Raw genomic sequence first — 17,198 nt, forward strand, 5'->3', positions numbered from 1 at the left:
AGTCTGAAACAAAGCTAATACAAAGCGGAATAAAGATAGGAAGGAGAAGCACTGAGCTACGAACGCCAAGCAGCTACCTAGTCAACTCCGAAAGCCTGCTGGAAGACAAATAAGCACCCGCTAGTGTGACCCGAGACTCCTAGATCTGCACACAGGGTGCAGAGAGTAATGTAAGTACGCCAACTCAGTAAGTAATGAAAGTAAAGGCAGCTGAGCGGTAAGAAAATACGTAAACCACAGCATAATGATACAACAAAACAGTATAAGTCCAGAACAATGTAAAGCAGTAAAACACGTGAAAACATCTCATTTCAGAAAAACCTCTTTAAAACATCTTTCAATAGTTTTAAATGAATGATGAAAACAGTGAGAAAAGGATAGAAACATAAAACAACCCCTCGGGAAAAACAAGTACCACAACTTCCCCTCGGGCAAAAATATTAATAGAACCAGCCCCTCAGGCTACCTCACAATCACTCGTATCAGCCCCTCGGGCAATATCACATCGCACACTGGGTACCCGCGCTCACTGGGGGTGTGCAGACTCCGTAGGGCTCCTACAGCCCAAGCACTATAACAAGTCATCTCGTGGCATAATCACACTGTCCCTCAGCCTCATAACAAGCCACCTCGTGGCGTAACAAATTAGGCCCTCAGCCTCATAATCATAAATCAGTACAACACTGCAGCAGCGCGCAGCCCGATCCCATAATATCCTCACAACACAAGCCCTCGGCCTCACTCAGTCAGAAATTTCTCAAGCCACTCGGGCAACAGTAAAACATGATGCTCATCCCAAAATATCATTTAAAATATCAAAATGGAGTAAATATGGATGATTTATGGAAATAGTACGATACAGCATGATTGAGTACAAATATGAAGTCAAAACAGTGAGGAATAGTAGTAAAAATCCCCTACGGGTCCAAAACAGTTAGCATGAGGCCCAAACATGGCATTCAGTCCAAAACATGATAATACTTTCCAAAACACAATGATATCAAACAGTTTTCAATCAAATACGCGACTTAACAGTCATACGGGATGGACTAAGTCACAATCCCTAATGGTTCACGACCCCACGCTCATCATCTAGTGTGCGTGTCACCTCAAAGTAGCACAACAATGTGAAATCTGGGGTTCCCTACCCTCAGGACAACATTTACAATCATTATTTACCTCTATCCGGTCCAAACTCTAGCCCGCGATGCCTTTGCCTCTCGACTCGGCCTCCGGATGCTCCAAATGTAACCAAAAACAGATTTATACCATCAAAATATGCTAAGGGAACAAAGCCCACTCGAAAATAATCAATTTACATCAAGAATCCCAAAATTGGCCAAACCCGACCCCCGGGCCCACGTCTCGAAACAAAACTGGAATCCTTACACTCTCACGAGTTCATACATATCAAATACATCAAAATTAGACCACAAACGTCCCCTCAAATCCTCAAATCAAAGTCTCCAATTTCAAGCCCTAACTCTCCAATTTTATGCTTTAGATTCCACAACTTTCATGTTTGATTAGGTAGAACTCACAATAGGATCGAGTATTAAGTCCATAAATCTTACCTCCAAGTGTTTCCCTTTGATTTCCTCTTCAATTATTCTCAAAAAGCTCCAAAATCGCTCCAAAATGGTGGATGTTAGACCCAAAATCGCGAACAATGGCTATTTAAACATTTTGCCCAGGTGACCCTTATCTTCTTCGGGAACGCGGTCAAAGCCTCGCTTTCACGAAGCACGAAAAATCGCTGACCATAAATTCCTCTTACACAAACGCGACCTCCAGCTCGCGACTTCGCGAACGCGAAGCCAAAAGTCTGCAACAGAAATAGCAGAAAATCTGCAACTTTCAATACAAGGATTTGATCAGTTTAACCACCCGAAACTCACCAGAGACCCTTGGGACCACAACCAAATATGACAACACGTCCCATAACATCATTCAAACTTGTTCCAACCTTCGAAAATCTCAAAACAACATCAAAACACCAAATTAATATCGGATTCAAGCCTAAGAATTTCAAAAACTTCCAAATTTCGCTTTCGATCAAAAAGTCTGTCAAACCTCGTCCGAATGACCTGAAATTTTGCACATATGTCAGAAATGACACAAAGGACTACTCCAACTTCCGTAATTCCATTCCGACCCCTATATCAAAATCTCCCCTATCAACCGAAAAATGCCAAAATTCCAATTTCTCCAATTCAAGCCTAAATCTACTATGGACCTCCAAAACACATTCCTATCATACTCCTAAGTCTCAAATCACCTCCCGAAACTATCCGAATCATAAAAACCAGATTCCGAGATCGTTTACTCGCAAGTCAACTTCCGATTGACTTTTCCAACAAAAGGCCAACTTAAGAGACTAAGTATCTCATTTCTCTACCAAACCACTCCGAACCCAAGCTAACCAATACGATAACACATAATACAGCTGAACAAGGCATAAAGAAGCATAAATGGGAGAAACAGAGCGTTAATTCATGAAACGACCGGTCAGGTCGTTACAAAAATAAATCCGACGAGAATTATTAGAACCCTAGCAACGTAAAATTTTGTGGTTCTAGAGGAGTACAGTGCAACCTATTCCAAGAACATCATACAGATTTTTCCGTTCTCCAGGTATGTTAAGGATAATCCCTTCCTTCATTTGGCATGATCTCATAATTACACAAGTTTGATAACGAGGCATAAAGAAAAATTCATGTCCCGAATACGTATATTTTCCTAGTTTTGTAAGTTACAATATTCTCCTTATCAGGACTTCATATTCAATTGAGTATTTTCTTCTTCCAGTCAAGATAGTAGAGAGTTTATATCCAGTATTAAAGTATTTTCATTACCATCGAGCTATAATCGATGGGCAGGCCCCTATTGGGCAACCTCTGATCAGATGGTAAGTTATATACCGAGCCTACAGTGGTCGAGCGCCTATGAGCGAGCCTACTATGGCAGAGCAATTATATATGTATACCGAGCCTTATATGGCCGGACAACTATTTTACTTACTATATTGAGAGAGTTGAGTCAGTATCAGCAGGTAAGCATACCTTCAGATTATCTTTGACTTCCAGTTACTTTCCGTTATTATATTAGTAGTTCAGTTTCAGCTTCCAGTATATTGCTTTACATACTCTGTATATTATTTCGTACTAGCGTCCCTTTTCTGGGGGCGCTGCATTTCATGCGTGCAGGTTGAGACAGACAGGCGAGTAGACCTCCTCATTAAGTGTTGTCCGAGTTCAGCTTGATCGGTAAGCTCCATGCCTTTCGGAGTTGCTAGGTCTAGAGCTTTATGTACATCTTGTGTATATATGTATATATTCTATTAGTAGGTCGGGGAGCTGTTCTGATCGCAGTATATCCATCAACAGAGGCTTGTAGAAATATCCTGTCAGTTGGTGAAATATGTTGGGCTTGTAGGCCTTGTATGTATATTTGGTTGATTTGTCAGCTGCAATAATTATTACGGCCTTGTCGGCCCAGCTTTGTTTTGATGTTTAGTCAGCATTCGCAGTTGTCTCTCAATGTGGCCCATGGCCAAAGTATGACATCGCATGTTCAGAGTTCCTTAGTCGCAAGGATAGGTGAGGCATCGGGTGCCGGTCTCGCCCCCAGGTTCGGGGTGTGACAAAAGTGGTATCTGAGCAGTTCATTCCTAGGGAGTCTACAAGTCGTGTCTAGTAGAGTCTTTTTTATGGGTGTGTTGTGCACCACACTTATAAGCAGGAGGATACAGTGCATTTAGGACTGTCACTCTTTCTTCTTACTCTAGATCGTGTGGTAGAGCTCAGTTGTAAGAACACAAGTTCCTAAACTCGACCTTATTCATAATACGGCGATGCCTACATTTAGAAAGATGGCTGGTAAGGGATTGAATGCGGTTGTGAAAGTGTTGAATCAGAAGAACCCGGTGAGCTTCTGGAAAAGGAGCCTTAAGGCAAGAATATCTATCCACCTTTACGGTGAAATACAATGAGATTCAGAAGTTAAATACAAGTTTCAACAAGTAAAGGAAGCAAGGTGAAAGAGGGTACGAGGTACCCAGCTAATGAAGATTATCCTTATTTACCATTCAGGAAGAGAGATATAAGCATTTTGAGTTACCTTCAACAGTAACAGAGGTATGTATAATTGGCAACGCCAATCTAAGTTATGCTCTATAGGAACTAACAAATATTGTTTAAGAGAAGGACATAATATCACGATCCGGTTGGGGTTAGAGTAACTCAAATGGTGGATGAATTGTTTGCGTTAGTTGACACTGCCGAAGGATATTGCAAATGTGCTAATAGATCTCCTTGTGAGACACTCAGATGGTGCACTCTAAAATAGTACAGCTAGATATGAGTACTACAAAGATAGGAACTGTAAACCTTGAAGGGATAAATATTACCTTAGTGTGACTCCCGTCCCTAGTAGAGGGAGAATGTTAGGCAGCCCGAAAAGCCAGTAGATGGAGCAAGGAGAGGTAAAAGCGAAAGAATGTCTTGTTAAAGTTTTCAGAATAAAGTGATAGATAGAAATATTAGCAGGGAAGTACAAAGAGGGATAATGAAGCATTATGAGTGAGATGTGATACATGGATGACAACGGTAGAGTATTACAAAATCTATAGTCAAATGAAGAAAGAGATGAGAGGTGATGGCATTAAGACAACAAAAAAGTATAGGCCATACAGTCACATCCTCATTTCGAGAAATAAGTTCGCGACTGTAACGTGATTAACGGAAGGAAAAGTTAGACCCCAGAGTAATAGAAATCAGTATGGACTGGTGAACAAGATAAACTAAACATGAATTAGGAACTAAGTGATTTGATTATAGTCAGCATCATGAGAATTTCATATTGCATTCCGGCGATAATTGAATGGACAACAGAAGAATATCAATGATGAATTCAGAGAATGTTCTTTTAGGGAGACGCTTCCCTAAAGCAAGAAATATGAGCAAAGTTAAGCTTAAGGGACCGTATGTGCCAGTTACACTAAGTGTCACCATCGCGAGTAAGGAATTTTGTTATCCCTGGTACAGAAGGATTACCGCAAGGCAAGTAAGGGTCATTGATGATGTGAAAGGACGCCAAAGATAAAGAGGAAAAACATCTATAGGCAGGTCGTCATAGCTGCAAGTCTTAGTACTCTCCTAAAGGGAGGAATATGGAATGATAAAGGAAGAATGCGATAAAAATGAGAAAGGGATGAGATTGCACTTATCCAAATGTTACAAATATGCTATGATTCCAGAATGTTATATAAGCACGACGTCAAAAAAAGGAAGTAAGGGTTCCTGCCCGGGATGTTATTGATAGATAAGAAGCCAGTACGTGAGGTAAGTTAAGACAAGGAAATAGCCCAAGAAAGAGTACGCGGAATATGGATATGAGAATGGGCTAGCGAGTAGCTAATAGTTGATTCAGGAAGAGCCTAATTATGACTAGACAAGAAGTTACAGACAAATCAGCAGATCATGCAAGATAAATGTAGTAAACCCCAACATGGAGAATTCAGCCTCGCAATAATGTCATTATAATACTTGAGATATATTCAAATAGGAATCGGGGTAGTTAAAGGTACCGTATAAGCGTTACGGGGTTAAAAAAAGTGCCACTGGGAAGACAGTCAAAATATCAGTTTAGAAGCAACCCTACAAGCACAAGGACACGGAGGTAAGCAACTACGAATGATTATAGGCAAGGAAGGACATCAAAAGGTCCGTAATAAGCTCACAGCTTTACGAGAGTCAAGGGTTCTCCCTAAGTACTACAACAAAAGACTAGCTGACGAAATAAGGAAGAAGACTTCAACCTAAGTACAACGACCTAAATAGAAAATGATCGTGTAACAACAATCTCACAACAACATTGTAAGAACTCCAAAGGAAAGTAGCACCTAATAAACGAGAAGTAAAATTAAAAGTAATATTCGAGATCATATGAGTTGCACGAAAAACTCTGGCATGTGTGGGCACTACGATAAGTTAAGTATGGACACAACAAGGGGGCAGAAAGAGCAGGAAAAGTAATAGCTTACGTTGAAAGAAAGCTAAGATGGAACGGAGATAATTTCATGAATTGTAAGGGACTAAAATACCCATATAAGGTGAGTCACATTGGGATGCTATAAAGTACGGTTATGGAACTATTGTATCACCCCTAGGTGGATCAATCTAATTACTCCGGATGTCCTCGATGAGACACGAGCCCTAGCAACGGTGTTACATAAAAGATCAAGTTATCAGTGGTAGATGATGAATCAACATTAAGGTAAATCAACAATAGATGGATAAAAGTTCAACAGTATGAGATGAGATTAGACCATCAGTCTTAAGGATAAGCAACGAGAGTAACCTGGAGTTGGTTGTAGACCTCAGTAACGATAAATTGAAGTAAGAATTATGGTATAGTATGACCTACGTAGATGCAATAAAGTCATACGAATGGATAATTAGGTCTATGAAATAAGATATACCCATATTCGCAAGTTCTACAAAGTACCGAGCGAAGAGCTTCGATACACCTATAGATGCCCAGAGAGGCATACCATTAAGCCTTGTATATGTTTACAAAGTAAGGCCTAGAGATTGGCTAAAAGCTGGAGGAAAAAGGAGAGAAGAGTAGCATAGGCACACTTATAAGGTCAGTATCATAGAGGCTGCATGATAGAAGGTAGCAATAATTACGAGATTGGAAAAAATTCGATCACAAGTCATGGCGTGGGAAAGAAGCCTAAAAGGGGGAGTTCCATGACCTTTGGATTTATTCACAGAACAACTGCCTAAATGGCAAGGGGAGTACTGAGATATTCACAAGAGCTATAAGTTATGAAAATGATAAGAGCATCAGTCAACATTCGAGGACGAAAGTTCCAAAGGGGGAATGATGTTACGCCCAGCAATATTACGTCTATAATACGTCGCGCAATATTATATAGCGATGATGTTACACCTTGCAGTAATTACGCTTCAGTATTAATTTACGACGACATTGCACCCTGTAGTATTGTACGTTGAATTTGACGTAAGGAAAAGATTATTTGGAGATTATAAGGATTATGCTATTTTAAACAAGTGATGAGTAAATTCGTGAAGGTGAGAGGGGAAGCAAGTCAAAGAAAATGAATTTTCGTCCAAGTTTGGCATGTTGGGATAAAATACAGGCCGAGCGTTAATACCCGATATTTATGGACTAGTACCATACAAGGTACCATATGACCATGATAGTACGATATATAAAAGGGTATATTAAAAATAAGTAAAATTTTAAGTAAATTGAGACAATTCTTAATTATGCGGTTAATTGATTAATTATCAGGTAACGGGACATTACCTAATTAATTAATAAATTAGTGAATAAAGACTAATTTCCGCCCCCCCGCCCCCCCCCCCCCCCCCAGCAAGGAGCTAACCAAACAAATGACTAAGTGTCACTTGGGATTAAGTGACAATCTAATATAGTGACTACAACACACCTTATTATTAGGATTTTAAATACAAATATTTTCCTAATACACTTAAGACACTTTCCTAACATAGCAACCTAAGACACTTTCCTTCTTAACATTTTCAATACTATCAGATGTAAAGCTCTTGCAAAGATTAGTAACGTGACTTCTAAAAATCCTATAAAATTCCTTCAAATTCCTACAACTAACATTAGCAACGTGATTTTTTCGACCATTTCCTACAAAAGAAATCCGACGAGAATTATTAGAACCCTAGCAACGTAAAATTTTGCGGTTGTAGAGGAGTACGGTGCAACTTTTTCTAAGAATATCATACGGATTTTTTCCTACTCTAGGTATGTTAAGGCTAAGCTCTTCCTTCATTTTGGCATGATCTCATAATTACACAAGTTTGATAACGAGGCATAAAGAAAAATCCATGTCCCGAAATTTACGTATATTTTTCTAGTTTTGTAAGTTACAATATTCTCCTTATCAGGACTTCATATTCTATTGAGTATTTCCTTCTTCCAGTCAAGAGAGCAAAGAGTTTATATATACAGTATTAAAGTATTTTTATTACCATCGAGCTATAATCGATGGTCAGGCCCCTATTGGGCAACCTCTGATCAGATGATAAGTTATATACCGAGCCTACTGTGGTCAAGCGCCTATGCGCGAGCCCGGTTGGCCGAGATACAGAGCCTAGTATGGCCGAGCACCTATGAGCGAGCCTACTACGGCAGTAGGGTGGGACAACTATTTTACTTACTATATTGAGAGAGTTTAGTCAGTATCATCGGGTAAGCATACCTTCAGATTATCTTTGACTTCCAGTTACTTTCCGTTATTATATTATTAGTTCAGTTTCAGCTTGAAGTATATTGCCTTTCATACTCGATACATTATTTCGTACTGACGTCCCTTTTCTGGGGGCGCTGCATTTCATGCGTGCAGGTTCAGACAGACAGGCGGGTAGACCTCCTCATTAAGTGTTGTCCGAGTTCAGCTTGATCGGTAAGCTCCATGCCTTTCGGAGTTGCCAGGTCTACAGCTTTATGTACATCTTGTGTATATATGTATATATGCTATTAATAGGTCGGGGAGCTGTTTCGATCACAGTATATCCATCAGCAGAGGCTTGTAGACATATCCTGTCAGTTGGTGCAATATGTTAGGCTTGTAGGCCTTGTATGTATATTTGGTTGGTTTGTCAGCTACAATAATTATGACGGCCTTGTCGGCCCAGCTTTATTTTGATGTTTAGTCAGCATTCGCAGTTGTCTAGTAATGTGGTCCATGGCCAAAGTATGACGTCACGTGTTCAAAGTTCCTTAGTCGCAAGGATAGGTGAGGCAGCGGGTGCCGGTCTCGCCCCCAGGTTCGGGGCGTGACAATTTTGGTTTGGGCTTTTGTTAGCATTATTTAATTTACTAATATTAATGGCTATAAAATGTATTGGAACACTCAAAAGTTCTAAGTCAAATCTTGAAATAATAACTTAAAGGATAAAATTTTAAAAATTATATCACAATAAATATATTTATATATTAAATATATCTAAAATTTCTATATATGTAATGTCGGGTTGGTTTGGTTTCGGTTTGATTTTCTTCAGTGAAAATCAAACCAATTATGGTCGGGTATTTTTTTCCAATACCAAACCAAATCATAATCGTATGTTTTTTCTCTGTTTGACTCGAATTATCGGGTTGGTGCGGTTTGTCGTTTACTTTGTACACCCCTACTCTTCTCTATTGAGGAAAAAGCCTCATATCATATTAATGAACACGTACACAAAGAAGACGACGTTTAGTGCAAAACTGGGCACACCGGATTGCACTTCACCAATTAGCGTTTGTTTCCAAAAGGTGTTTGAATATATATTATTTTTGAACTTCTTTAGTTTATTGAAAAGTTTTTAAGGTTTTAAAATATTGAAACAGAATGCCATCTAAACCTCCCTACTGAAAAGACTAACTTTATATATTCCTTTGCAAGCAGTTTGAGATTTTCTTTTTCACAAAAGTTTAGAAGAAATATGGTGTTAGATTGTACCATGAAAAACCAAGCTATAGCTTATTAGCTTAAGCTTACGGAGCTCTTATACCCAGTTAAAAAGTCGTTTGAAATTGCAACTTGTTGCTCTTTATGTTTTGCTTACAGTTATAAGGTGAGTTTTGGTTTCTTTTTTTCCTGATTTTCAAAATTTCTGCTGGGTAGAAATTGTTCAAATTGGGGAAATTGTTGGTTCGGGCGGTTTGTGGAACTATATACGATTTCATCTTCATTGGCCTTGCTCCGTCATCTTTGTAAAAAATTTACTGTAAAAAGCTTATGGGTTTTGTTAAGACTAATCAATATTTTCTATCTTTTTTACCTTTTAATAGATGTGTTTGATTCAGTAGTTCACATTAATTCTTTGCAATGTTTGGTGGTATACTATAATACATGCTTAAAATGGTTTTAAAGTTCTTATGAAATATCACATTGCCTTATGTTGATGAAGCACACGGTACTCTCCTTATTTTATTTGTGCGCTTCAGCTTACAAATGAGTCTATTATTCAAATGATCACTTAACTATCCTAAATTATCTCCTAAAGTCACTTTTCTTTCGTTTGTAACAACAAAGTCATTGAACTATGCCTATTGCACTCAGAAGGTCAGTCAACTAGATTTTCTAAATTTTGGATTGCCAAATACCTATTTTACCCTCTACATTAAACATTTATCTTCTTCTTTTTTTAAATTTTTTTAATATTATGATTTTTTCCTTTTTAATTTGTATTATAGACTATAGAATAAATAAATTTTATTTATAAATAAAAAATAGAAAGTATTTAAGCATATGTAATGCTGGAAGAACAAAATAATAAGCGTAGTAAACAAATTAATTAGAATAATTTGTTCGTAATAATAATTTTAGTATTAACAACAAAAATTCAAAAAATTATTTACACAATTCAGAATGAAAGAAAATAAAGGTTGTAAAATATGTATTCCATGCACGTAATATAAAAATAATTATTTAAGTAAAGGTATTTTTATAATATACATTATATATTGCTCAATTATATTATTATGTTTCTACCAACAATTCCGACGACGCAAAGTTATGTCACCGGAAAGCATGGGGACTATCTGTATAGGGTGAAATATGATATGTTAAGTTATTGCATAAGAGGGTGACACGTGGAACCGAAGGCAAAGGATAGCTAAGACCGAAGACAACTGTTTCATTTACTACCGGAAAGAATGATGCGCATAAAGATGAAATAAATGCCTTCCACCCGGTAGCATTTAATGAATAATATTCTACAAGCATTAATATAATTGAGCATAATTTTCAAGAATATATAATGTATATTATAAAAATACTTCTATTTAAATATTTATTTTTATATTACGTCCATGGAATATATATTTTACAACCTTTATTTTCTTTCATTCTGAATTGTGTAAATAATTTTTTGAATTTTTGTTGTTAACACTAAAATTATCATTACGAACAAATTATTCTAATTAATTTTTTTACTATGCTCATTATTTTGTTATTCCAGAATTATATATGCTTAAATACTTTTTGTTTTTATAATTTATAAATAAAATTTATTTATTCTATAGGTAAGTCCATAATATAAATTAAAAGGGAAAATCATAATATTAAAAAGTTTAAGAAAATAAAAAGAAGATAAATGTTTATAATTTAGAGGGTAAAATAGGTATTTTTCAATCCAAAATTAGGAAAATATAGTTGAGTGACCTTCTGAGTGCTATAGGCATAGTTCAGTGACTTTGTTGTTACAAATGAAAGAAATGTGACTTTAGAAAATAATTTGTGATAGTTGAGTGACCATTTGAGTAATGCACTAGCTTACAAATTTAATCTTCATACATTTCACTTGTGCACTTTTACCAGTGGTTTTACTATTTCAATATTTTCGCCTAACAGTGTTGTCAAGCTTGCTATTGTTATTGTTTTGGCGCTGAAGCTCCTTCAGGTAACGACTTCGACCACCTGGGGTGCATCATTGCAATAGCAAAACGAAGTAGGAAACTAAATAGAAAAATAAATCTATAAAATTGGACTTGGTCTAGAAAAGAATTTAAAAAGTGTATACAGCTGTATGCACTTAGTTCCCATGTCAATTACACGTCAAAAGAGTAGAAAATATTGTATCTGAGAATCTAGGGTACTCATTGAAAATCTGCCGATATAGGAAATTTTTTCTCCAAAAGAAGAATGTATCTGTATCGGTATGGTTTTGTCCTTTTTAATCTTTGTAGAACATTTTTTTACATTGTGCTTTATTAGGATCCTGTTATTCATCCCTTGGGCGAGCGAGACTCTCAAAGCTAGGAGCAACTACTTAAATGATACTCCTGTTTGGTTAAATATCCGGATTATCACCGTGTATGTATTCAGTTAAATGTTTAACTGATGAATTCAATATTATGCTTTGGAATTTGCTCTGCAATAATATATAGGCAGAAAGATACAAACTCACCATTTAAAAGGTCTTGCATGTATAGATAACAAGGACAGGTGAAAGATGAAACAAAAGAGTAAGAAACATCATCTTCCACTAAAATACCAGTCCTCGATCTGATAGAAAGAAAAATTTTTCTGACTGAGCATGCTGGCTTACTTAGTCATAGATAGTTTTCCCATTGTGATGGAGCTTTCCTGTTAGTATATGCTTTTTCTTAGAAAGGGGGATGGAGGAAACTTTTTGTTCTCTTTCTCTTTGCCTTGTGCTCGATCTGATATTAATAGCATGAAGATGGTTCATTATGTTGAAAGTCGAGGTTTTCCTATATGGGTCAAGTGAAGTTTCCTCATAAATAACATTGTAAGCAATCGTTACTGAGGTACGATATTTTAGTAATTTTTTTACTGTAGCTGTTATTTTATAGTTTGAATTTCTCTTTACTTGCCTTCTTTTGGTGTTCTTCGACTTCTTTAATTAAAAATTTTAACTTTTAGGTTGATAGCCATCTGAATAAAAATATTAGAGTATTTGGTGGCATCATAGTGTTAATGATGCATGTAGGAGATTTGGTTTATTGTTTTATTATGACTGAGTACTACAATGATAATTAATCTAGCTAACGGGTTCAATTTTCTTGAATTGTTTATAATAAGAGTACAAAAACAATCAAGTAGTGTATTTAGAATTCAGAAACTCTGTCACTAACCTAATTACGTCTATATTGCACAAAAACTTGGATTAAATTGCAATATAATGTCAAAGATAGCTTGTTCTTTCTTTTAAACAAATGTTGTTTGGCTTAATGTAGATAAACAATTGCATCCGCAGATGCCAACATGCTTCAGGTATTGAACCTTTCTCTTTTGGGATTTCAATTAAGCTCATTTTTTGTTTACTTTTATAAGCCTATACTGAACAACATCTTCTTCATCTATTCAGGTTGACATTGATCATTTGAGGATATCACAATAAGATGGTTGCACATTTTATATGTCACTTCAAGCTTTATTGCTGCTCTCTAGCAATAAGCAGAATATGTTCATAGGCTTCTCTTCTATCTATACATCAGATTGGATGTCAATTTTAACTGAAAGATAGCCCAATATAGCTTGTTCTTTCGTCACAAATGTTATTTGGCTCAATATAGATGTTCAGTTACTCACGGTTAATTTTTTTTTTCTTGAGTTGTAAGTCTGAGCTACTGCCAGTTGAAGACATGTTACATAAATACAATATGTTATATGCACTAATATTGCTATGTATATATTGTCATTTGAAAAAATAAATAAAATCATTATTGCATAAAAAGATCAAAATAATTGCTTGGTTTATTCTGATACAAGTTTCAGTGGTCTATTATTTTCCTTGGCTCTACCATTGATTTGTGGGTGTGGTGCGATTTGGTTCTGCTGGTCTGATTTGTGCATCAGTTTAGGATTCTCCATTCACGTTTTCTGGTTGGGATATTCACCTCTACACAAAGGTTTTTCAAAAATTACTGCATTTAGAGCGAGGCATCAGAAACATGTCACTAATGCTAGCAGAAACAGTTGATTTAGGATGAAGCTGCAGAGGAGACTGAAGAGAGGAACTTTGGAACTATTTGTTCTCTCTTAATTTGCGTTCTGCTCGATTTGATCTTAATATTGTCTGAAGATGGTATGATTAAAGTCACGTAATTTGTATTTTTTGGATAACTTTTTTTCTGTTGTGTAAAGCTGAGCTGCTCTATCTTAAGACAATAAAATGTTCAACATGTTTAAATGGTGGGAAGCTTCTTCGTTCAGATTATTGGACTTTGATGTTTATTAACACCGTGCAGAAACTTGATGCGATCAAACTCATCTGGATTACGTGGCTTCTATCAATGGGTTTTGGTTGCCCCACAGGCTGGGTGGGTTTAATGTTCTTTTGAGCAAAACTTTAAGATGTATGTATTTTTTAGTACCATAGGCACTGCTTGATGTAACTATTGTCTTGTGGATTTGTATATATTTGGAAGATCAAATAGTCATGTACACTCATCTATAACTGGTATAAACTAATGACTAAAGTGATATTAATTCATTCTATATCCCATTATTTATTCCTCAGTGTTTTGTTCGACAGACAAAGTAAATTCCGCTATGTCCATGGAGATGTGCGTAGTAGCTGCTCTGCTTTATATCTCGAATGACAACAATGCATATGGCACATAATTGTGGAACATTTAATCATCTAGAGATTTGTCTAAAGCAATTTCCAAAAAGATTAAGTATATCTATTTTGATCCTACAAATAATAGCATTGCAATTACGAAAGTCAAAGGCTCTATAGTATACGGGCCTGAAGTAGCAAAGGCAATTACACAAAACTTAAGCATTCAAGTAGACGGGCCTGAAGTAGCAAAAATTGCTAAATCAAGTGTGCTGAAGTTTTTGTTTGTAATTGCTGAACTTAAGCATAGTAGCTGAAGTTTTGTTCTCTATTTGCTGAAGTATTTGTTTGTAATTGCTAAACTTAAGCATAGTAGCTGAAGTTTTGTTCTCTATTTGCTGAAGTTTTTGTTTGTAATTGCTGAACTTAAACATTCTAGTAGCTGAAGTGTTGTTCTCTTTTTCCTGAACTTCAGCATGTTTTAACTGAAATTTGTTCTATATTTGCTGAACTTCAGCATGTTTTATGCTATCATGTAATTGATTTTTTGTACAGATAATAAGTTTATCATAAGTAGAATTAGTAACTTAAAAAACTAGATAATGATTTAGCACAACAGGTTAAAATGCATTGATAATGTACAAAGCCAATCCAAAAAAAAAATAGAATGTGAATTAAAGGAAATGGACTTATATTTACATACATGTACGTACTTACTTTAGAAAGTTATTTATAATTTATTTTTAAATAGTCTGATAAACATACTTATGGTAACATCATCCCCATGGACTGAAGTTTCATAGCAGCACCAACAGCAGAAGAAGAAAGAAGAAGAAGAAAACGAAGAAGGAGAAGGAGGAAGAGAAAGAGTGCTGAGGTTGTTTAAAAAGTGGGTACAAATTAAAACTTTTTAAAAAATGGGTATAGACTAAATGGGGGCGCCTGGGCGCCCCGTGCAATTTTTATCCCCCTCCCTCCAAAACCCCCTTGAAATCTCTCCCCATGTATAATAGTTTTTTGAAAAAGTATATACATAATGATAGGGTGCCACATCGTAAATGTTTATGTTTATCTATATGAATAAGGAGATTTTTCATGGGCCTAAGGCCTTATCATGCTTTGCTATAATTTTGTGCGAAAAATCCAAAAATGGCCAGTTTTTCGCCTGGTCAATCAAATGTAGCCACATAATCACCGGTCAACGATATTTAGCCACTAATTTAGTGCGGTAACATTTTGTTGACTAAAATACCCCTGCTTTTTTTATTAATTTACGCGACTTCACCTTAAATTCTTCTTTTAGCAAAACTTAACAAAATCTTCCGGCATTAATTTTCAAATCGAGTTATTAAGAAAATTTTCGCTATCAATCTGTAAATCGAAATATTAGCAAAATCTTTCGGCGTTAATCGAGGTATTCGCAAAATCTTCCGGCGTTAATTTGCAAATCGAAGTGTTAGCAAATCGAAGTTTTAGCAAAATTTCCGTCGTCAATCTGCAAATCGAAGTAAGTTCTATCTAAAATTTGTCTGATTATTTAAATTTCTTCTACGATCAAGAATTCAAACCATAAAATTCAAAATATCAGTAAAAAAAATTTAATTTTTCGAATTTTTGATTTGTTTTTAATGTTTTAATCTGTGTTATTGTCTAATTTTCTCAATGTAGAACATAGCGCCAGTATAATTTGTTGGACGTTTCTAAATTAATATCTAAAGCAAAGATTTTTCCAGCTTATTATACTGGAAATCTCATAAAAAAAGCATGATAATTCACTTGAAGTATGTTTCGTTAATGTAGATATTATGTTATTATATAATTGAGTTTTGTTTGAATCCAGTATATTTTACGGGACATCACGTGTATGTAAGCTTTTCCTACAATATGTTATACTGGATAAGTTCTAACACTAGAATATAATTGAGTTTTGTTTGAATCCAGAATATTTTACGGGACGTCACCTGTGTGTAAGCTTATTCTCCAGTATGTTAAACTGAATAAGTTCTAAGACAAGAATATAATTGAGTTTTGTTTTAATCCAGTATATTTTACGGGACATCTCATGTGTGTAAGCTTATTCTCCAGTATGTTATACTGGATAATTTCTAAGAGTAGAATATAATTGAGTTTTGATAGAATCCAGTATATTTTACGAGACATCACCTGTGTATAAGCTTATTCTCCAATAAGTTATAATGGATAAGTTATAAGACTAGAATATAATTGAATTTTGTTTGAATCCATAATATTTTACGGGACGTCACCTGTGTGTAATATTTTTTATGTTATACTGGATAAGTTCTAAGACTAGAATATAATTGAGTTTTGTTTGAATCCAGTATATTTTACGGGACATTACCTGTGTGTTAGCTTATTCTCCAGTATGTTATACTGGGTAAGTTCTGCATAAACTAGAATATAATTGAGTTTTATATCAATCCAGTATATTTTACAGGAAATCACCTGTGTTTAAAATTTTCTCCAGTATGTTATACCGGACGAGTTCTATTTAGAGTAGCATATAGTTGAGTTCTATTTAGACTAGAATATAATTTACTGGACGTTTCCAGCTTATTATATTGGAAATCTCATAAAAAATGCATTGTAATTCACTTGAAGTATGTTTCGTTAATGTAGATATTATGTTATAATATAGTTGAGTTTTATTTCAATCCAGAATAATTTAAAGTACGTCACCTGTGTGTAATGTTTTTCTCCAGTATGTTATACTGGACGAATTCTGTTTTCAGACTAGATTATAATTGAGTTTTGTTTTAATCCTGTATATTTTACGGGACATCGCCTGTGTCTAAGCTTTTTCTCCAATATGTTATACTGGATAAGTTCTAACACTAGAATATAATTGAGTTTTGTTTGAATCCAGAATATTTTACGGGACGTCACCTGTGTGTAAGCTTATTCTGGGACGTCACCTGTGTGTAAGCTCATTCTCCAGTATGTTAAACTGAATAAGTTCTAAGACAAGAATATAATTGAGTTTTGTTTTAATCCAGTATATTTTACGGGACGTCACCTGTGTGTAAGCTTATTCTCCAGTATGTTAAACTGAATAAGTTCTAAGACAAGAATATAATTGAGTTTTGTTTTAATCCA

The 17,198-nt window shown here is 35.6% G+C and overlaps 1 long non-coding RNA gene across 1 annotated transcript; it reads left to right on the forward strand.

Annotated features, from left to right (window-relative positions):
* Window positions 1–11,657: 11,657 nt before the first annotated feature.
* On the forward strand, window positions 11,658–13,198 carry LOC109208580. The gene is made up of 3 exons (XR_002065215.1): window positions 11,658–12,327; window positions 12,757–12,793; window positions 12,888–13,198. It is a non-coding gene; the product is annotated as an uncharacterized LOC109208580 (long non-coding RNA).
* Window positions 13,199–17,198: the final 4,000 nt, after the last annotated feature.

The sequence above is a fragment of the Nicotiana attenuata genome, unplaced genomic scaffold, assembly GCF_001879085.1.
Source record: "Nicotiana attenuata strain UT unplaced genomic scaffold, NIATTr2, whole genome shotgun sequence".
NCBI lineage: Eukaryota > Viridiplantae > Streptophyta > Magnoliopsida > Solanales > Solanaceae > Nicotiana > Nicotiana attenuata.